This window comes from Nycticebus coucang, chromosome 19, assembly GCF_027406575.1.
Source record: "Nycticebus coucang isolate mNycCou1 chromosome 19, mNycCou1.pri, whole genome shotgun sequence".
NCBI classification, from domain to species: Eukaryota; Metazoa; Chordata; class Mammalia; order Primates; family Lorisidae; genus Nycticebus; species Nycticebus coucang.
Window position 1 is genome coordinate 5,410,933 of NC_069798.1, and position 24,188 is coordinate 5,435,120.

Sequence of the window (24,188 nt, forward strand, 5' to 3'; positions counted from 1 at the left end):
CTTGCTTTTCAATCTTCTCATCCTTTTGGTCCTATACCAAAAGGACTCATCAAAACCTTAGATCAGAGGCACGGTAACTTAAAGAGCAAGAAGAAGTGAAAGGAAAATTAGGGCAAGGAAACAGATAAAAGAAAATACTCATGAGGGAGAATCAGCAGAAAAATATGGCAACATGAAAAACCAGTCCAGAGCAACCCTCCACCCCAAGGAACCATAAGGTAGCTACTGCAGAGGATTTCACCTATAAAGAAATGTCAGAAATTACAGAAGGGTAATTTAAAATATAGATGCTGAAAACAATGAAGAAAATTTCTGAGAAAGTGAAAAATAAGCAAAAATAAATAAAAAGCAGAATCAAATAAGAGATGAATGATATGAAGAATATAGAAAGGATATAGCAGGGCTGAAGGAATTGAAGCAGTCAATTACGGGGCTTAAAGATGTAATGGAAAGTAACAACAGATTAGACCATGCAGAAGAAATAATTTCAGAGATAGAGGACAAAGCTCTTGAGATAACTCAGATAGTTAAAGAGGCAGTAAAAAAGAGAGAGAAAGCAGAACATTCACTGAAAGAATTATGAGACTTTATGAAGTGTCCAAACATATGAGTTATAGGTATCCCAGAAGGGGAAGAAAAATGCCCCAGAGGAATGGAAGCCATACTAGAGAATATTATAAATGAAAATTTCCCAAATATCACCAAAGGTTCTGACACATTCATTTCAGAGGCATATCAGACCCCAGGTTGCCTCAACTCAAATAGAGCTTCTCTAAGACACGTTGTGATGAACCTGTCCAAAGTCAAGACAAAAGGAAAAATTTTGCAAGCTTCCAGGAGTAAGCACCAATTGACCTACAGGAGCAAATCTATCTGGGTGACTTCATACTTCTCTAATGAAACTTTTAAAGCCAGAAGACAATGGTCATCTACCTTTAATCTACTTAAAAAGAACAATTTCCAGCCCAGAATTCTATATCCTGCTAAACTAAGCTTTAAAATTGACAGATAAATCAAATATTTTACTGTTATGGAAACACTGAGGAAATTTTCCACAAGACCAGCTCTACAGGAAATACTTCAACCTGTTCTCCACACTGACCATCACAACGGACCACCAGCAAAGTAAGCACCCAGAAATCAAAGGACAGAACCTAGCTTCCACAATGATGCAAAAGATAAAACTAAGAAATGGACTTTCACAAAATAAGATGAATAGAATGCTACCACACTTATCAATTATCTAAATAAATGTTAATGACTTAAATTCCCCACTGAAATAGGCATAACTGGCTGATTGGATTAAAAAACACAAGCCATTGGGTAGCGCCTGTGGCTCAAAGGAGTAGGGTGCTGGCCCCATATGCTGGAGGTGGCAGGTTCAAACCCAGCCCTGGCAAAATAAAAAAACTAAAAACACACAAGCTATCCATTTTATGTCTGTAGGAAACATACCTAGCCTCAAAAGACAAATTAAACTCAGAGTTAAGGGTCAGAAGATAATTTTTCAGTCAAATGGAATTCAGAAGAAAAGAGGGGTTGCAATCTTAATTTCAGATACAAGGGGATTTAAAGCAACTAAAGTCAAAAAAGACAAAGATGGACATTTCATCCTGGTCAAGGGAAAAATACAACAAGAAGACAATTTATTTTTAAATATTTGTGCACCCAACTTAAATTCTACCAGGTCTATTCTTCAATTCTAAGGTCTATTCTTGAAATAGACTTATTTAGTCTGATCAATATGATATCCTATAATACTATAATAACAGAGGACTTTAATGCTCCTTTTACAGAGATGGACAGATCCTCTAAACAGAAATTAAACAAATATATAAGGGCCTTAAATGAGACCCTAGAACAACTATGCTTGATAGAATGTATATAGAACTCTCCATCCCAAAACTAAAAAATATACACTCTTCTCATTGGCCCATGGAACACAATTGGTCATATCCTAGGACACAAAGAAAATCCTCAACAGAATCAAAAGAATTGAAATTTTACCTTGTATCTTCTCAGAGCACAAGGCATTAAAGGTGGAACTCAACTCCAGCAAAAACTTTCAACCCCACAAAAAGGCATAGAAATGAAACAACATTATGCTGAATGACAGTTGGGCACAGGAAGAAATAAAAGAAGAAATGATTAATTTCCTTGAGCATAACAACAATGAAGATACAAGCTACCAAAAATGGTGGGATATAACAAAAGCAGTCCTGAGAGGAAAATGTATTGCTTTAGATGCCTACATCTGAAAAACAGAAAGAGAATGCATTAACAAACTCACAAGCCATCTTATGGAATTGGAAAAAGAAGAACAATCTAAGTCTAAACCCAGAAGAAGAAAAGAAATATCCAATATTAAATCAGAGATAAATGAAATTGAAAACAAATGAATCATTCAAAAAATTAATGAAACAATGGGTTGGTTTTTTGAAAAAAATAGATAAAATAGATAAACCTTTGGCCAGACTAACTACAAATAGAAAAGTAAAATCTCTAGTAACCTCAATCAGAAATGATAAACGGGAAATAACAACAGATACCACAGACATACAAGAGATTATCTCTGAATACTATAAGAAACTCTATGCCCAGAAATTTGACAACGTGAAGGAAATGGATCAATATTGGAATCACACCATCTCCCTAGACTTAGCCAGGAAGAAATAGATCTCCTGACCAGACCAATTTCAAGCACTGAGATCAAAAAAACAATAAAAAATCTCCCCCCCACCAAAATGCCCTGGTTTGGATGGCTTCACACCAGAATTCTATCAAACCTTCAAAGAAGAGCTTATTCCCATACTGCAGAAATTATGCCAAAAAATTGAGGAGGAAGGAATCTTCCCCACATGTTCTATGAAGCAAACATCACCCTCATACCAAAACCAGGAAAAGACCCAACTAAAAAGGAGAACTTTAGACCAATTTCACTAATGAATATAGATGCAAAAATTCTCAACAAAATCCTAGCCAATAGATTACAGCTTATCATCAAAAAAGTCATGCATCTTGATCAAGTAGGTTTCATTGCAGGGATGCAAGGCTGGTTTGACATATGCAAGTCCATAAACGTTATTCACTGTATCAACAGAAACAAAAACAAAGTCCATATGATCTCTCCAATAGATGCAGAAAAAGCATTTGACAAAATCCAGCACCCTTTTCTAAACAGAACATGAAGAGTATAGGGATAGGTGGCATATTTCTTAAACCGATCGACTTAAACTATGACAAACCCACAGCTAATATTTTACCAAATGGAGTAAAACTGAAAGCTTTTTCTCTTAGAACTGGAACCAGAAAAGGTTGTCCTCTATCACCACTCCTATTCAACAGTGCTGGAAGTTCTAGCCAATACAATTAGGCAGGACAAGGAAATAAAGGGCATCCAAATGGGAGCAGAGGAGGTCAAACTCTCCCTCTTTGCTGATGATATAATCCTATACTTAGAGAACCTCAAAGCCTCCACCACCAGACTCCTGGAAGTCATCAAAAACTACAGTAATGTCTCAGGATATAAAATCAGTGTCCACAAGTCAGTAGCCGTTGTATATGGCAATAACAGCCAAGATGAGAGGCTAATTAAGGACACAGCTCCATTACCATAGCTTCAAAGAAAATGAAATACCTAGGAATATACCTAACAAAAGAGGTGAAGGATTTCTATAAAGAAAATTATGAAACCCTAAGAAAAGAAATAGCAGAGGATATTAACAAATGGAAGAGCATACCATGCTCATATCTGAGAAGAATGAACATTGTCAAAATGTCTATACTTCCTAAAGCAATCTACCTATTCAATGTCATCCCTATTAAAATACCAACATCGTACTTTCAAGATTTGGAAAAAAAGATTCTGCATTTTGTATGGAACCTGAAAAAACCCTGTATAGCTAAGGCAGTTCTCAGTAATAAAAACAAAGCCAGGGGCATGAGCATATCAGACTTTCGGCTGTACTACAAGGCATTAGTGGTCAAAACAGCATGGTACTGGCACAAAAATAGAGACATAGACATTTGGAATCGAATAGAAAACCAGGAAATGAAACTATATCTTACAGCTACCTAATCTTTGATAAACCAGACAAGAACATACACTGGGGGAAAGAATCCCTATTCAATAAATGGTGCTGGGAGAACTGGATATCCACATGTAAAAGACTGAAACTGGACCCATACCTTTCCCCACTCACAGAAATTGATTCAAGACGGATAAAAGACCTAAATTTAAGTCATGAAATGATCAAAATCCTCAAAGAAAGCATAGGAAAAACACTTGATGATATATCGGCCTGGGGAAAGTCTTTATGCAGAAGATTTCCGTGGCAATTGCAACAACAACAACAACAAAAATAAACAAATGGGACTCTTGTAAGCTGAAAAGCTTTTATACAGCTAAGGAGACAACAACCAAAGCAAATAGACAACCTACGCAATGGGAAAGGGTATTTGCATATTTTGAATCAGACAAAAGCTTGATAACCAGGATCTACAGAGAACTCAAATTAATCCACATGAAAAAATCCAATAATTCCATATATCAATGGGTAAGAGAGATGAATAGAACCTTCTCTAAAGAAGACAGATGAATGGCTAACAACATACGAGGTGGGGGTGGGGGAAGGGGAGAGCAAAGAGAGGAAAGGAGGAAGGGGGTGGGAGAAAGGAAGAATAGAGAGTGGGAAAGAGGGAGGGGGTGGGAGAAGGTAACAGCAGACAGAGGGAAGGGGGTCTTGGTGTGTTATACAACTTTTGGGGGCAGACACAATTATAAGAGGGACTTTACCTAACAAATGCGATCAATGTAACCTGGTTTCTCGTACCCTCAATGAATCCCCAACAATAAAAATAAAATTTTTTTAAAGAATAAAAAATAATTTGGACTATGCTACAATAATGTAGGTCACCACAATCACTCCTAGTTTTTGAAAATATGTGCTTTGTTTTATATTCAAACTGTGTGTCCAAAATGCAAGTCCTGCCTGTAATCCCAGCACTGTGGGAGGCTGAGGAGGGAGAATTGCTTGAACTCAGGAGTTGGCAACTTGCTGAATGAGAGTGACACCTCAACTCCAAACAAGTGGAAAAACCCAGCCGGGCGCCATGGCAAGTGCCTGTAATCCCAGCGGCTTCCAGAGGCTGACGCAGCGGGGTGCCCAAGTCCTGAGTCTGAGGTTGCAGTGAGCTATGATGCCATTGCACTCTGATCAGGGCATAGGGTGGGACTCTGTCTCAACAACAACAACAACAACAAAGCAAAGAAATAATTTTTTTTTTTTAAAAGCAAGGAAATAAAAAAAAAGAAACCAAAAACAAAAAAACAAAAAGCAAGTCCCTGCTCTACCTGCTGGATACATGGGCACAAACTTCCTCAGCAGGGCAACCTAGCCAGAGCACAACCGAAATATAGAGTCACAGGGTTTCAGACCAACAGGATTTGTGGGCCAGCCTTGTTGGGTAGTAAAGATGAAAATGCCTCCTTCAAATCTCTAGCAGCTGCAGATGCTAACAGAAGTTGAAAAACACCTCTTCCTTTTCAAAGGCACCTGCCAAAGCCAACTTTCCAACCTTCGTACCCATTTCCCCAAAGTTATTTAGCCTTGCAAAATGATAAACAAGTAAGCTCCAGAAAAGAAGCATCCCTCCTATAATCTTGTTTTGCCTGCTCTTTCCCCCAAACCATAGAATAAGAAGCAAAAGGTGACAGCCAACTCCCCAGCCCGCTTCCTGCCTAGGCACAGGTGGATAAAGTGTGTCCTGTTACTGTGTGTGTACCTTTCCCTACACACTGCCGATGAGCACCACAGATTCCTCTGAACACAGAGATTCTTTCAAAGGAGACAAAGGGGTGGCGCCTGTGGCTCAGTGAGTAGGGCGCCAGCCCCATATACGAGAGGTGGTGGGTTCAAACCTGGCCCCAACCAAAAACTGCAAAAGAAAAAAAAAAGGAGGGTCAAAGGAGACAGAGAAACAAGTCTTGTACAGATTTGGGAGGGGACCCTCTTCTGACCACATGGCTTTGAGAACCTCTTTAGAACTGAAACCTGTGCACAGTGGTGAGTTTTTTTGTTTGTTTTTATTGTGGACAAGACAGCTGATAATACGAATGATGAAACAGCTCACAATATGAAAATGACTGTAAAGAAAGAGAGAGGATGTGACCCTGCTTACGCTTTAGTCCTTTTGCAGGATTGCACATGGGGGAAGGGAATGAGGGTAAGCAAGGGGGGGAATCATAATAAAAGCCCCACCCTTACTGCTTTAGCAACTCTGAATAATGGCATGGCTGAGACTGTCTCTAACATTTTCTGTAGCTGACTCCCATTTGTATTATCTTTTCAACCCATTCTAAACATAACTGCAAACTGCCTTTGCAAAGATCGAACTTTCATTACTGAGAAGTGTTCCAAAACTTGTCTTTATTTCTCTCCTTTCTAAAAACCCAGCCTGAATGTCTTTGTAGGAGCTTTAGTATTTCGGGTCTGGGCTGAAGCAGAAAGAAATGGCATCATGCTGGCTAGAGTTCAGCATTTAACATTTTAGAAATGTCTTTCGATAGAGTGCCGCTGAAATAGACAGGAATCTGCATTCATGTGGCCATCAAAGGAGCAGAGCCAGCCGGCGGGGGCAGCCCCAGCATGCAGAGACAGCCTCAGAAGAAACTCCAGCGCTCCACAGGGATACTGGCAGGGCCAGGGGGAGAGAAAAGCTTTCTTGAGGCTACTGTTCCAGAATTTTTCACCCGTGTACAAAAGGACAAGAGAAGCTGATCTCTGACAAGGACATTGCTACATCAAACCCAGCTTCCAGAGACTGCTTAAAATGGGTCTCTGCCACTCCTTGAATGCCCTGATTTACATGCAGTGGTGGGAAGGGAGCCATGGAGATGGCTCCAGCCCAGTGCCTGGCCTGCAGGGCTGGAACAGAACAAGCAATAGATTTCTAGGCCCCTGGAAAGGAAAACCATGCCTACGTGGTGTATGTCAATGAAATGCCAATGTCCTGTGAATGGCGGGAAGAGGTCTATCAAGCTGTCACAGGCTGCTGGGCTGCCCAGACCTGGCCACCTGTTGCCTGTCCACAAAAGAGCAGGTTTTTGAGCTCTTCAGCTCTGAGAAGGCTAATGAGGAGCCATCCTCCCTGGAGTGATGGTACTGTTGTCTATCCTAGGCCTGGGGCTGCTGCGCTTAGGAAGGGCACAGAGGTTGAGGCTGATGACACAGAGAACTGTGAGCTCCAACACGCAGATGCGAGGGGAGTGAGATGTGGGAACAAACACAGCCCACGAGCAGAGGATGAAGTTAGGGGCTGCCTATGAAGGAGAAGTGCCCCTTTTCCCAGTGGGGCAATTTCCAGCTGCAGAGAACGGCGGTTGCCTCAATAATAGAGAAGAACGTTTTTACTGATGTGCTGGAGAAAAGATTTGACAATTCTTGGCAAGTAACTAAACATTAAAGACTTAGTGCATTTAAATATCAATGGTTTTAAAAGGTAAAATTAGCTGACCTCTTAGAAAAGACCTGAGATGAGATAGAAAGATGACTACCTATTTAGAGAATTTGCCGAAGAAGATTTCAAAGGGTTTTTTGTTGTGTTTTGTTTCCCCTAATAACAGCCCTATCAGAAGCAATGTAAACTGTGAATAGAAACAATAATATTTAGTAATCCAATCACAAGGAGAACTGTCGAGAACTCATAGTCCTATTTCTTGTGGGTCCAATTTTAGACTTTTTTCTATAAAAGAGAAATATCAAGGATTGTGGTTAAAAACTCTTTTTCTTCCTTCTTTTAAAAAAACATTTAGTCCACAATTAGAGGTAATTTCTGATTCCATACTGAAGTAATTACAGAAGTAATTTCTGATTCCATATCATTCCAAGTGATATGGATGCAGGGATATTTGAAGTCCACAGCTAATTCTTAAATATTATCTAGCCAAGAATTCATTTTTATCAATATTATCTAGCCTCTCCTGCACTCGCCCTTGGTGTGGAGAGCAAGTGAGCACACCTGTTTGGATCCTGGGTGTTGTGGCCCTTTTGTGCTTCCTGTTGGCTGAACTGACACGTGGGTTGATTGTTCTTGTTTAAGCTGGGGCAGGCTCGTTCAGGGACTTACTTTGGGTGTCAGGAGACATCAAGAAGGTGTTACGAGAAGAAATGGAGTTGTGTGGCAGCTAATAGGAGTTCTGGGAGCGTGGAGCAGTGATCAATCTGAAGAAGTCGGCAAAATGCTAATTCACTTCTGGTAAGGACCTATTTGCAAAGGAGGTTGTCATCAAGAAGGGAAGTGGTGCAGTGGCCTTAAGAGTCCTGAGCTGAGGCTCAGGGTGGACAGTGGATTAAACCATATTTTCCATATTCTTGATTCTCTGCAATGTGGGGCCTTGATACTGGAGAGACTGCCCCTTCCAGGGCTAGCCAGCAGCTCTCCTCTGAGAATGCTTTTGATAACAAATACCAACCAAGTCAGAGCCCACACCTCACCTGTCTTTTTTATCAACCTCGCACACCAAACCAATATTCCCTTGCCCTGAGTCACCCCAGGACCAGGTTCCAGACAGTGAGGGACCCCCCGCCACATAGCACCGAGCCTGCCAATGCGATTTAGACTGCCCAATTCCAAGCTTACTCAGCGAACCCACCCCACCCCACCTACTTCTTCCCTTGTAAATCCCGACAAAGGCCTGGGCCGTGCTCTACCCTCTTCCTGCCTCTAGACTGACTCTGCTCCTTTCCTGTGGCAGCCCTGCGCGGTGCCCAACACGCCTCCTCCTTCAGGGATGTGTGTGTACCGACGCTCTCCTTAGCACTCATTCCCGTGTTGGCTGTCTTACCACAGTGGCCATCCACACAAACCCAGGCAGATGTTAGCACGGCAGGGTCATGGCCACGGGAAGCTGGGTAGTGCTTCATGAGCCCTGTTCCTGCGTGCTGCCTGCGGAGGGGTTAGCTGTGCACCTTTCAGCTGCGCTCCAGAGACAGGGGTGAGGTGACCGCGGCATCTGCATGGACTTCCGCTCAGGGTGGCCCGAGTGGGTACTGACCCTCCAGGGCAGGAAGCAGGCCTAGGGAAACAGGGCAAGAAGGGCGCCCTCGCTTTACTTTCTGATGCAGCACTTCCAATTCTAGAAATTTACCATAGGAAATAACTCCATAGGCACAAATATTCTTGAAAATCTTTTTATACTGTACATAATTTGTAGTAAAAAAGAAAGAAAAGAAATCATCCCGAAGGCACAGTGTTAACTTTATGTCACACAAGGTACGACTTAATCGTCATCAGGCATAATGCCTCCTGTCATGTGAAAATAATGATATATTGTTAATTTTAAAAATCGGTTAATAAAACAGTATTATTATATAGTCTCTTTTCATAAAATATACAGAGACATATATATGGAGATTAAAACCTGGGGTTACATCTGCGTCACGTCATGACAATTGTTTCACATGTGTTTTTATTTTTCTCCATTTTCCAAATTCTGTACCGTGGATGTGTGCACTAAATTCATTTCCTTATTTTCCAGTATCTAGGCTGGTTTCTCCCTAGGAAAGGGTGGAGAAACCCTAAGTCCCCAAAGCACTCCTGTGGAAGGAATTTGGGCATTGACTCTTCTCAAAGATCAAGAAGCTCTCCACCTGGGGATTTGTGAATAATGAAGGTTTAATTACTCTGAGCAGTTTGGCTTTAGGACGAAGCACAAGAGAAGTTGCTTTCTGGGCTCCACTCGATGTGCGTGAAAGTTCCTACACCCAGAGCAGCTGGGCCCACAGGCTCTGAGTGAGGTCTGGTGACTCCAGGTGACTGGAGGCTCACTTGACAGGAGGGGTGTTACGAGATCTGGGCAGGCACTGACAAAGCTGTGGTTGTGCTACAGTTGGTGGAGAAAAATCATAATTAGCAACAGCGGGATTACAAAGCAAGGGGCCAGAAAGAGAAATAGGGGACAGAATAATTCACTCACGAGATCATCAGTCCTTTAATAGCCAAGCGATGACAGTACTTACATTAAATACACTTTAAAAAGAATGCAAAGACTAAGAATAAATAAAATAATTTGTGAAAAGGACAAACATTAAACACATACAGTAATTAATACAGCTATCAGGAAAGAAAATAAATACGGATCAATGCATGTCAAGATCTCTCATTAGGAAACCATTATTTCTGTCTCAGATTTAAGGATGCGAGTAACGGTACCTGTCATTTTTCAATTTCTGAAGGAGGCTGAAAGGAACAGCCTGGGAAAGTCGGATGTGTTTCAAATGGATGCTCTGAAAATACAGCATGCGATTGAAGTCATGTAGTATTTTTATAATTATGAAGAATTATTATTAAAATGTGGGTACCCCAAATTTTAAGCCTGCTATGTTCACGAGGCAGCTGATTTCTGACAAATAACCTACAGCAATTACATAATGTAGGGTTCAGAAACCTCATTAGGCTACACGCGTGGTGCAGCTGAAGCTCTCAATAGTTTCCAAGGGTTTGTGAAAATGCAATTAGGCGAACCACAGGCATCTGCAAATGTGGTGCTTTAGCTCCAGATGGGTGGAATCTCTGGGCGCCCCAGAGATTTCACAGGGACGATTTCTTTCAGTGTCAGCGACTTGAACACACACCTAAGATGGTCTTTTTGTTCTTGCAGGAGAAATTGTTGCCAAATGGGTAGAAAACAATGAATAGCTGCCAGGTGTAGTTCATCTTTGTGTGTGTCGTCAACTGCTGATGGGAGATGGGACATTTTTTTTCTGGCTACAGATGGATGTGTGGTCCTGATTACTGATTCATGGGGACCCCCCCCCATATATGTCCACAACTGCCTGACAGGGTCTTGCCCTCCATGTCGAGATCAGCCCTACAGAGCATTTTGCTGGGACAGCCCAAAGAGAACAGCCAGAGTGGGGCCAGGATTCCAGGGCAGAGGGCTCTGTGCTTGCCTTTGGAAAGACAGCCAGGATACCAGAGGTCAAGATGGGAGTAGGAGCGTGTGGATGGCACCGGGGAGGATCTGGGTGAAAAGGGCCAGTCACAGTCAGCTGGGTCTCCCACGGCCTTGGACAGCAGGACAGCCCCAAGTTCCTAGGCTCTGTCGGGGCACAGAAGGGCCGCAGAGGACTCAGGGCCTGAGGGGTCTCCAGTGCTGCGGAGCCTGTGGGCCTTGCCATGGGGCGTGGACAGGTGGGCGCAGCTGTGGTTTGCAGTCAGGAGGTCAGGCCGCCCCACAGCCTGGCTGCTCCCCCAGGCCCCATGCTCTGGATGAAACTCCGCAGACAAGGGAGGGAGAAACGGAATTTTCTGACTTTAACTCCACGTGACTGAAAAGGCCTGAAAAAAACTGTTTTTGACTCTTAGGTAGAAGGCAACCTTGACGCGGAGCTTCTGTTAAATTACGGGGAAGAAGAGACTACCACATTTTCCTAAATACCTGGGCCTACGCCATGAAATTTTGTATATGCTACATCAGCAGTCATCACTCAGGGTGACTTTGCCCCTGTCCCAACGGCAGGGGACATTCGGCAATGTCTGGAGACATCCTCGGTTTACACAACCTACAGGGGAGGCATGTGAGGTGCTCCCAGTGTCTTGTGGGTAGAGGCCATTGATGCAACTGCACATCCCACAGCTCCTGGTACAACCTCCATAACACACACTGGTCTGGTCCAGAGGCCAACAGTGCTGTAGCAGAGAGCCCTGTGCTGCATGTGGGAGCTCCGCCAGGGCCAACAGTGCCCCAGCCGAGAGCCCTGTGCTGCACGTGGGAGCTCCACCAGGGTCTTAAAGCATCATCCTGCAGTCCAGGTCTGCTCTGTGGATTGGTTCTAACTCCTGCCACTGGAACGAGAGTCCAGTGATTTAGAGGTAAGGTGCAGACTCGCTGAGAGAAGTGCCTTTGACTAGAGGTCAAGGTGGGTTTTATAACTCTCAGTCATTTTTGAAAAGACCGCTTTGCAGGGAGCAGTCAGAGCTAGAATGCAGGACACCCTCTGACCTGAACCTTTCCTAGACACTATTCTACAGACGTGGGGCAGGGTTGGGCATGTGTAGGAACAGAGGGTGCACTGGTCCACTAGGGACCTAAGCTCAGGGCCAAATGCATCTTCTCTCAAAGCTCCGAGGCTGGAACAATGGTGAGAATATCATTCACTCCTTTAGTCAATGCCAGCCTTTCACTCTATCAACCAGGGGATTTGCCTTGCTGCCTCCCTCTGCCTCAGGGGAGCATTTGGAAATATCTGGAGACAGTTTTGATTGTCACAGGTAAGGGGATGTTATGGTGTTATAGTGTTCAGCAGATTGAGGCCAACATCCTACTATCCACTGTAAAGCCTCCCCCCTCTGATAGCAGAGGATTATCAGATCCAAAAAGTTTTTTTTTTTTTTTTTTTTTTTGAGACAGAGCCTCAAGCTGTCGCTCTGGGTAGCGTGCCGTGGCATTACAGGTCACAGCAACCTCCAACTCCCAGGCTTAAGCGAGTCTCTTGCCTCAGCCTCCCAAGCAGCTGGGACTACCGGCACCCACCACAATGCCCGGCTATTTTTTGGTTGCAGCCGTCATTGTTGTTTGGCGGGCCGGGCTAGATTCGAACCCACCGGCTCAGGTGTATGTGGCTGGCACCTTAGCCACTTGAGCCACAGGCACTGAGCCCAGATCCAAAATTTTAATAATGCAGATGAGAAACCCTGCTATAGAGCAGAGATTTGCAACCCCAGTTTTATGTTAGAATCATGCTGGTAGGGAGAACTTTATCAAAACATATAGGATCTGGCCTCTGAAATTCGGATGAACTGTGCCAAGGTGAGACCCCCTTTTCTTTTTTATTTTATTTTATTTTATTTTATTTATTTATTTATTTTTTTTAATTTGGCCGGGGCTGGGTTTGAACCTGCCACCTCCGGCATATGGGACCGGCGCCCTACCCGCTGAGCCACAGGCACCGCCCCCCTTTTCTTTTTTAAATAAACATAGTTTCATTATCCTATCCAGGCTAGAGTGCAGTGGCCTGGTCATAGTTCACTGTAACCTCAAGTTCCTGGGCTCAAGTTATCTTCCTGCCTTAGCTTCCCAAGTAGCTGGGATTACAGGTATGTGCCACTATACGTGGCTGAGATTTTTTAGCTTTTGAAGAGGTGGGGTCTTGCTATGTTGCCCTGGCTGGTCTCAAACTCCTGGTCTCAAGTTATCTCACTGCCTTGGCCTCCCAAAATTCTGGGATTAGAGGCACAAGCCACTGTGCCTGGCCTCTGGGAGTTTTTTAAGCTCCCTCGTTGATTCTACGATACACTCAAGATTGAGAACCTCTGATCTAGACTTTGTGCCAGGCCTGTCATAGAGTGAGCTGAGTGGACACTCTGTCCGCTCTGAGGGCTAAACCATCTGGTGTGACGAAAGGAGACTAGAGCAGCACAGCATCCACCCCCAGTCAAGGCTGGTGAAGCATCACCAAGTCTCCAGATTGCCTGCAAGACTGGGGATCAGTGAGAGAGAAACAGGATCCTTTGTTCATTTTTAGGATGTTACCTATGGTGGGAAATAGTCATTGATGTGTTGCCCCAAACATGTGCTCCATATTAGACAATAACTCTCACCCATTTCATGCATCCAGGCTCCCAGATGTGAGGCCTGCAGTGCTCTGAACTATTTCAAGTTAAAAAAATAATAAATATTGCACAGTGAAGAGAAGCTTTAGAAGAATGTCACCCTGCCTCCTCTCACCACCACATGAAACTCCCCTGAGCTGCCATGGTGGAGGAAACTTTAGGAAAGAAACAAGAAATTTGTTGGAGATGCCTGATGGCTGCTGAGCTAACCGGGAAGCTGGTGGCAGTGAGGGAACCTGCGATCCAGGAGCCCACAGCAGAGGGAACCTGGCCCCCCCATGTGGACGAGGCCAGAGGAAGTCTTCAGGGCCTCGGTCCCCCTGTACCTCCTGTATGGAGGAGGCAGTGTTGTAGAGTTCAAATTGCAGTAGGGTAGGACTCAGGACAGCCCCTGACTCTTCCGTATCCCAAATCAGTGGATCATTGGGAATTTTTTCTGCCCTAGGGAGGGGACAGGCCAAATGAAGGCAGTGGACTAGCAGCACTGCTGTGACAGGAGGCCAGTGGGACATTATCAGAAAGGGTTCAACATGCAGGCGTGTTGGGACCAGTGGTGCCCCAGAGAGAAGGCTGGGCCTGGAAGGAATTTTGATGGAGAAAAGCTACAATTGCCCAAGATGACATTTTCTGCCATCAGGCAGAATGGGGCTTGAAATGGTGATTGAGTTCAAGAAAAATGAAACATGCTATAATGTCACGCAGACTTGAGTAAAATGGCAAGAAAACGCAAACCTTCTACCTACTCAACATACATGGTGCTTTGTGACCCTCACTGAACGACTGCAGCCTTCACTGTGTGAGGTGAAATACTGTGGCCCCGGCCCTCTCAGTTTGATTGCTAGAAATTGGGCTCTCAAAGTGTTCTGAAGGAATGTGAGGGGTCCCTGGGGAGCTGGTGCAGGCTCTGCCATGGTGCAGTCACCTTAGTGTCCCCTGGCACTCCCCCCACCGTGGGTGACTGGTGGTGCACCCTATAAGTGGCGCTTCAGCAGGCGCTGCAGTCCCCCTGCATTAAGCGCGGGGCAGGGCCAGCCCTTTCATCCCCACAACCCAGCCCCCGGGAGAGGATGTGAATTTCATAGTCATAAAGTCAAGTGTGTAAAAATGAAATTTTATAACTACACTTAGTTCTTGAGCCCTCGTTTCTGCTGATGGCAGAAATCTTGTTATTGCCAATTGAATATAAATGATGTTACTAAGGATTTCTTGCCCTACTTTGGGTAAAAAGTTCAGGATGTTTTCCTTTCCCTTCTCATGACCTCTCCCCATGGGTAATCTAAGAATCAACCAGGCATTAGTGGAAGGGAGCATCTATTTATTCTTTATCTGGCTCAGGGCAGGGTCGTATCTGTTGCCAATGTAACATCCATTTGTACATTTTTTTCACTGAGTGCTGCTCAGCTGCTTCTGTTCAAAGTTCCATGCTTCCACTGCCTTTTGGTCTTCAGGTCTACCCAGCCCACTTTGAGACTGCTCTGTGTCCTCAGCCTTGACTGTAACCAGACTGTCTCCTGAAGCCCTAGCCTATTGGCCCATCACTGTCCTTGCTGGGGGCTTGGAAATTGCACTGCGTTACGCACCACCTTCTTCCAGGTCACTCCACGGCAACACACAGCTGCCTCCTACAATCTCAAAAGGTTTCTCTCTCACACACATATCCACTGTGGCTTTTTTCAATATCTTCTTATTACTTGGATCCAGAAAGAAGGATTGGCTTCTACGGGGGGAAATACTTTAAGCAAATACTCTGGGAGAAGCTCAGAGCAGGCAGGAGGTAGACATTTAGTTCCTTTCTGCTAAAACCCCACACTGCTGTTTCTGTAAGCTCACTTTGTTAGCAGTCAGGCTGGAGGGGCGGCCCCTCCTACCTCACCAGCTAGAGTGTGCAGTGTCGCACGCCTCGCCGGACACGGGCTCACCGGGCCCCCTCCTGGCTCCAGAGAGACGAAGATTTCCTTCTCCTTCTAGTCGAGCGTACTTCCCCAATCCTCACTGTCCACCAGCACAGGCGTCAAAGTCCCGGCCATTACGTCTGAAACAACAGCCCATTCTACGTTCGTCCCTTTCTGATCTTTCTTCATCAGCCTTGCAGTAAACCTCAGGGCTGTTTCATGATCGTTTCTCCAGGTTTTGTAGCCAGCTCCAGCCCAGGTGCACCTGCTCTCCCTCCGCTCATTCAGCACCTCTGCCTCTGCTGTATCTCCCCCTCCTGGGAATGGTTTCATCTTTCTCACAAGTCGATTTTAGGTGTGGTACCACTTGGCCGACCTCAGTATGACGCAGGTGTGCTGACCTCTCTGAGAACTGGGTAGCCTTGCGCTTTAAGTCTCCTGAACATTCTCCAAAAACCCCTGAAGAGAACATTTTCCTTCCTCTGTCCTGAAACAATGCAACTAAGACATAATTGGCGAAAAATTAGCCGAGCAAGTGACTGCAGGGGATGAGCGTGATTTTTCTGTCCTCGGGGGCCCCAAACAGCAAATGAATAAGGGTAGTACCAAATGTCATTCTGGAAGCCCACAGCCTGAGGGAGAGGACCGTGAAGGCAGCGTCTCCTCCTGGACGGCTGCTGACTGCCCACCTCCATGGCACCCCTGAAGCTGACGTTAGAAGTGATAGCACCTGACCTTGCCCAAGGGCTCTGCGAGGAATAACCAACACCTTTATGAAGGTGTGTGATGTCACTGGCCTGCTCGGTGACAAGCAGCTTATGAGGCAAAACCCATCACTACCAGCTCACGTGCGTGTACACCTAGTTTAAAGAGCCAAGTGGGCGTTTTGTTTTTAAGCACAAGCAAGATGCAGCTAACTCATCTGTACTTATTTATAGATTCATGGAAGGGTATTTTCCTCGTATTCAACAACATCGACTGTTGTGCTGAAAATCCAATGAAGCCTTTGGAAATGGACACTAATAAGGCCAGCTATTGTTAGCTCAGTTAGTTCTTCCTAGAGTGACTTCTTTTTGGCCTGATTCTGGATAGGCCTGCTCTAGTGGACTGTACAGAGAAAATCAGTGTCAGGTGTACAGAGAAAATCAGTGTCTGTCAGGTGTGGCAGACAATCTGTGGGCCATTTCAGTTATTAATATTGCTCAAGTATAATAATTTCGAGCGATTCTGTTCCTGAAGATGCTTTCAAGGTGCTGATGTCCATGTAGGTTTTATAGGCTAATTGATACCTTCCACTTTAATAACATCTTACATTTGAACTGGCTTTAGTGGTCTTGGAAGCACTGTAGCTCAGCAGTCACTCATCTGCTCCTGTGACACTCTTGTGAAACAGGCAGAGGTGTCCTTTCTGCTACACAGCGGAGCAACACAGAGCTGAGTCACAGGCAGCACAAGTCCTGTGTGGCTGATGAAGAACCAGAACCTGAATTAGAACTCAGCTCTTCACACATCCTGGAATCAGAAGACTCCGCTGTACACCTGGACTTGCTTCTTGTTATGGCTTGAACGTGTGTCCCCTCCAAAATTCATGTTGAAACTTAATCCCTGCAGTGGCAGTCCTTTTGGGAATGTGATTAAATCAGGAGGGCTTCACCCTTGAGAATGAATTAGTGCCTTATAAAAGGGTGGGAGGGAACCAGCCTAGGCCCTTCACTTCCTTCTGGCTTCCCTCGTGAGGACCCAGTGTCCATCCGTCTGCTGGGTGAGGGTGCAGCAAGGAGGCTCTCACCAGACACTGACGCTTCCAGCATCTTGACTTTGGACTTCCAACCTCTGGAACTGTGAGCAATAAATTTCTGTTCTTTATAAACTACCCCATCTCAGGAATTTCATTATAGCTACAGAAATGCACTAAGACACTACTTATTGCATTTGCGGCCACCTACTGCACTAGGTTGTTGTGAAGCTAAAGGGAGGACACAAACATGAAAAGGTCATGTTCAAGAGTCTACACGTGGACTTTTGTTTTGCGTGTGAACCTAGAGAGTCTGGTCACACTGGAGGCACGAGAGGCCCTCCTTCCACCTGGGAGATGATTTCATCAAGTTCCATTGTGGTGTCTCTAGCTCAGGGGTTCTTAGCTGGGGAAGGGCAATGTCGCAGTGTCTGAAGGGGCTTCTGGTTGTCACACATGAGCAGGGAAGTTGCCGCGGGTATCTGCTGGGTACAGGCCAGGGATGCAGCTAAATGTTCCACAAGGCACAGGACAGACTCACAACAAAGAGTTTTCTGGTCCCAAATGTCATTAGTGCCAATGTAGAAAACTTCTGTTCTAGCGCAGGGATTTCTTTGCATTTTCCTTTTTTTTTTTTTTTTTTTAATTTCAGATCAATATGAGGGTACAAATGTTTAGATTACATTGTTTTTGTTTCTAAGGTAAAGTTCAAGTTGTAGTTGAGCCTTTCACCAAGGGGGCATGCTGAAAACCCTCATGTCATGCACTTCAGATGAGATTCTGCCAATCAGCCTTCCTCTTGTCCCCTCCCTTCTCTCCCCTCTCCCTCCCCCTCATTAGACTATACATGTGTTTTTCTTTAGTGTGGGCCTATAGTTGTTTATATATTGGTTTCATATTAGTATTGAGTACATTGGATCCCCCCCCCACCCATTCTTGTGATACTTTACCAAGAAGAATGTTTCAGCTCCATCCAGGTAATCACAGAAGATGTGAAGCCTCCATCTTTTCTTATGGTTGAATAGTATTGCATGGTATACATATACTAGCATTTATTAATCTGTTCATGGGTTGATGGGCACTTGGGTTGATTCCACATCTTGGCAGTTCTGTATTAAACTGCAATAAACATCCTAGTGCAAATGTCCTCATGTTAAAATGGCATTTTTTTCCTTCTAGGTAGATACCTAATAACGGAATTGAGGGATCAAATGGAAACATGGATTCTTGATGTGAGATCCAGGCATGCGCTGATGGCTGTCAGGCTGGTCTACATGGGGCAAAGAGACATGTTTCTGTGGTGAGTGTTCATGACTGTCAATCAATTTTCAGAGAGCCCTGTGGTTTCAGCATGGCGGTGGTCCCTGGGCCAGCCCTGTCTTCATGTTCAGTGGAAGTACTGCTTACATAAAGGTTTGCATCTTCAAATCTGTTGGAGGAGTAGGAATGGCACGTCATATAAATAAAATAAAATGTATTGGCCTCAAGTAAGTAGTAAATGTAAAAAAGAAAGACGCTGTGGAGAGTCTAGCAGGTGACGGGCCTCATGGCTGGGACTGGGCCGAGTGTGGGTAGCATTGGGAAAGAAAATTACTCCTGTTCTCAATTCTGTGCACTTTGTCCAGAGAGAGTCAGAAGGAGGCTTGGGAGCATCTCTGACAGTCACCCTGCTCACTAGGTGAGGGAAACAGATATTTTTAGAGCAATAGCTGGCTACTATTAAATATATCTCTTCCGTTCTGTGTGCTTGACGCTATCCCAAGAGGTTGATGCCACCTCCTTTGAGATTAAGTTACTCCCTATGGTGTGTAGCTTATTCTCCAGGATCTGCATCTGACTTGCTCACTGTAAGCTGGAAATCCTTCTGGAATCTAAACATCACTTTTGGACATCCTGGCTAAAGAACTAGCAGGAAGATGCGGTCATCGTGCTAGAGTCAACCTTTTGCTAACAACTAGTGTACACATAAACTCTTTAAATTATAACTGTCTACGTGAATCTGATGAAGTTGTGAAGCACTCTTCAGAAAATTGTTCATGAGCCCCCAACACACCTAATATTTTCCGCTTCGAGGTGGCAAGAATTCATGTTCTCTGTGATACACAATAACGTCTTTCTGAGAGCGTGCAAATGTTTCTTTGTCGTTGTGTTCTGTGCAATTTATTTCATAAGGTCTTAAATCAACTCTCGCCCTTCTCTAGTTTAACTTTCTAAATTACCCTCCTCAATTTGGGGAGAGTTGGGACAAAAAAGATGGAGGAGAATAGTTCTAGTTCTGGCCAACTTTTAGACGGGATATTTTAGTGGTTATGGACTGTTAAATCGTAATACCTTTCTCTTCTCTAATTTCTATGCATTGAACATGTCCAAAATACAAATAGTTATTGCTGGTGTTATTGCCCAGTTCATGTTGTTTCCAGTGTTGCATGAATTCTGTGGTGAAAATAACCCATTCTTCTTTGTCTGTATCTGACCATTACTCAAAAAAGCCCTGGAGGTAGATTACAACCCTTACCTTTAATGTTATTCTAGATTATTTTGCTCCAAGCCCAAGCATCATTCCCAGAACATAAATGAAGTTTACTGCAAATGAGACAGCTATAAAACTTTAAAAAATACAATCTTAATGTGAAGATAATCATTTAGGAAAAACGTTAAAAACTAACCAAATCCTCACATGGAAAATGGATAAAGCAGAGATGTACTCATGGGTTACCTGCAGCTCCCATGGTCCAATCCCACCAGAGTTGGAAGTAATCACTGCTTTATAGCCACGCTGCTATCTGTCCCATCTCAGTGCAGCCTCTAATTCAAGTGCCCCTCTTACAAAAGCTACCTCCAGCATCACTGGCTCAGGAGGGAGCCAGGGCAGAGGCTGGGCTGTTCTCTGTTTCTTCAGGTTCAGGTTTGAGCTCCAGAGTTGTAAAGGAGTGTGGCAGGTAAACCACAAGGCCTGGCCACACCGTCTCCTTGTAAGCAACAATGGATGACACTTTTTTCACCAAATGTTTCAACACAGTATCTGTCTTCAGAGCCAAACTCATTCCCAGGCACTGAAAGACAAGCAGGTTGGTCGCCAAGGTGTAAGTAAGAGCTCCCCACAGCACAGAAAATGTGGCCATATCCTGTAGTCTATAGCTAATTTCATTTTACAGGTTAACTTTCTCAGATGAATCAACTCAAACTTTGCTGGCAGATTCAAATGCAGAAAGCCAAAGAGAACAGAGAAAAAGAAGTACAAGTCTTTTTCTTTTTTAATTTTGAATTATTATGGGTATATAAAGTTGGAGATCTGTATAGGGTACATGCGGTATTTTAATACAGGCATACAATGTGAATTAATCAAATAATGGTAACTGGGGCATCCATCACCTCAGACGTTTATCATTTCTTTGTGTTAGGAACATTACAATTCATGTTATTTTAAAGTATACCCTAACTTACTGTTGATTATAGTCACTTTGTTGTGTCACCAAATATTGTTCATTCTCTCTAACTAACGATATTTTTGCACCTATTTTTCAGGATTTATCTTTTGGTGCTAGGCTTGTTTCACTTAACATAATGTTCTCTAGTTCCGTCCATGTCATTACAAATGTATTATTATAAACCACCTTAAAAAATCTTGCCTGGTGTAGTGGCTCATTCCTGTGATCCTAGCATTGTTTAGATGAGAGTATTGCTTGAGATCAGGAGTTTGAGAGTGGCCTGAGCAAGAGTGAGACTCCATCTCTACTAAAAATAGAAAAAGTAGCCAGACATAGTGGCAGGTGCCTGTAGTCCCAGCTACTTGGGAGGCTGAGGCAAAAGGATTGCTCAAGCCCACGAGTTTGAAGTTGCCATGAGCTATGCGCCCAAAGCACTCTACCCAGGGTAACAGAGTGAGACTCTGTCTCAATAAATAAATAAAAATAAAAATGAAATCTTGATTAAATTTGAAGGATGATACGTCTGTGATAACTTTTAAGTAAGATGTTAAGTTGAGCACAGTGGCTCACGCCTGCAATCCCAACACTTTGGGAATTTGAGGCAGAAGGTCATTTAAGGCTAGGAGTTTGAGACCACCCTGAGCAATATAGTGAGAACTTGTCTCTAAAAAATAAATAAATAAATAAGGTGATGAATAAAGAAAATCTATAGGCTTAGAGAGCTAAAATGTAAATCAAATAATTATCAGTTTGGTTCAGGTTTGGAAATTATTTTCATTATTTCATGTTCCAAATTGTTAGAAAATATTCAAGTTTGTTTGTAGTACATTCTCTCAATAAGTTTTATATATTCAACAAGTCTTTGGCCTGTTGGTTGGATTAAAATCACATTACTTAGTTTAAGTCAGACTAGGGGTCTGAAAAACTCATCTGACTTCTTTTGGTTCCTTTAAAGTTGCTGCACAAAATGTGCACATTTCATTCTCATTAACATATTTAAGTTTTCTTCCATCAGATATTTTATTAGCAAAAAATAAGATGTAGAATATACTCATTTGAGTTTTTACTTGTACCAGGCACCAGAAGGTAATACAATAATAAAGAAAAAAGAAAGTGATATAATAGCTGAGAGTCAGTTGCACAATTCACGTCTTCAAACTTAGAAACCGTGTAAAAATTAAAAATATAAAATTATCTTTGAAAAACCAGAAAAACGTTTTTGATGTTCCCCTAAGGTTTGACTTGCCTCTCTCCTGACTATTTTTCTTATAGAGGAAGGCAGGTTTTATAACCTCCCTTGTAACCTTAGTTATAACACTACTTGAGACAGTATTCCAATTGCCTACATAAGTGATCTGTTCAGAATAGGATAAAGGGCTCAAATCGTTTTGTTTTCCTTCTAGTTTTTAAAATAAGTCTCAGAAAAAAAAATTTGTATTAATTAGTTTCAAAAACCTTGCTAAATAAAAGTGACTCAACAGCTGAGTTAAAATATTGCAATCTTTATTTCTATTTTTTTATTTAAAAAAAATTTTTTGAGACAGAGTCTTACTCTGTCACCTTGGGGTTGAGTGCTATGGTGTCAAGTAGGCATAAATTCTTGAGGAAAACAGTATTTTTCAGCCAAATATGGACATTAATGTTATTTACTTTTTATGCATTTGCTTTCTAGTTCTCAAAGGGAGATCACAGAGACAGACCATTAAGAGGCAAGAAAGACAATTGAACAGATGATTGTGCCAAATAACCCAAGTTAATGGATCTTTTCTGCAAGAGAGTCATCAAGTATTTCTGTTACAAATTTTCACTTCTCAGTTTTCATTCCATTTTTCTTAACCTGACTTAAAACAATGTGCAATCACTTGATGTTTTAAAGATGCTTACAGTTGAACATGAATCTGTAGGCCTGTTATGAAAAGTTCCCTTCTCTATGCTGGGAAAGGAATGGAAACTGATCTTTGTGAATGTGAGAGGTAAGAAGCTGACTGGAGTGTCTCCCATAGTCCACAGACAAAAAAGAAATACTTTTTTTTTTTTTTTGAAAAGCTTACTTTTCTCTACTTATTTTCCATTTGATCTGATATCTAAAAATATACAGCTATGCAATAATCTCTGTATCTCCAGCATAGTGGATAATTAATCTGCAGTTCTGGTCAACTATCCTAAGTCCAGCAATTAGCTTCTATCTTTAAGCATGCCATTTCAAATGGCCTCTCCCAGGGTCTCTAGGGAGAATGTCTAAATGCAGTGCCCTATTTTCTTGCAACCTAATGCTCTTAAACCTGATACTAGCTCTTGGACCTTGGGTTAGGCTTAATGTGGAAGGCACAGAGTGAAAGCAGCAGAAAGGGCCTCAATACCTCTCATATAATGCAACAGGAAGGGCCCTTCCCTCCCCACGTATGGTGATTCCCTGTTCCTGTGATAGAAAATGAAAGAATTATAGGCTTAATGCATCAAATGGGTGGAGTTTTGCACAGTGCAGATAGTAAGATCTATTTTATACTTTGTCAGTGATGTTGGGTCTTTAAATAACAGAACAGAAGCTCCTCTGGGGAAGACGCTTTCGGTAGCAGTAACAGCTCTGGATGGCGGGGTATTGGCCTCTGCTCCCTGGCTAGTGCTATCCAGGGTAACCATTCCTTATGCCCTGGCTCCCTCAGCTCATCTGCTGGCCTCAGCTTTCTTTCATTCTGTCCTTTCTGGCCTCTTTTCTTCTCCCTTAGAAGCTCTCCTCTTTAGGAGTGTGACTCAGGAGAATTCAGAACGATAAGTAAATTAATGACCAGAAATTAGGAAAACAAGCTCGATTTCACTCTCTCTGAAGCCCTTCCTCTAGGGTTATCATGGATTCTTTGTGTGACTTTCCTCCTTTGATCTGTTATATTTTTGTAAAATAAGGCAATGTTGCTGCAGTTTTTTCCCCAACAGATACATATTTCATCTATGCACATAAAGAATGAAAATAAATAGGGATGTGCCCAAGGGTGGAAAACAGATCAGACAGTGGGCAAACCACGTGGCATCCTGGCATTCTATTTTGGTGGTGGCATTTCAGAGAGGCGAGTGATGTTGAGCAAACGTATGCAGGCTGAGTCAGCCCTGTAGGGTGTGGGTCAAGCTCTGCTACCTACTTGTTGGGTGACCTTGGGCACACAGTCTGGCTTTACTGAAACCGTTTTCTCTTCAGCAGGAAAGAGTGATACCTGCCTTGCAAGGGTGTTAAAACAATATAATGCTTGTGAAGCTCATGGTCAGTAGACAATGACGGAGAAGTGTTATTAACAGGAAAATCAGTGGGTTGACATTTCAGAATATGACTTCTAGAGACACTTTCCACTTCTAAATTTCATAATTCTTCTAGCCCAAATGAGTTCTTCTTTTATTATGGGAATCAATGTATCTCACCATGGACATGAAGAAATGCCCTTGTGGGACTTGTGAATTGTTGTGAAGAGAGGCCTTGGAGCTGGGAAGAAACAGCACAGGATTGGAGTCAAAGGCTTGGTTATGGCAAAA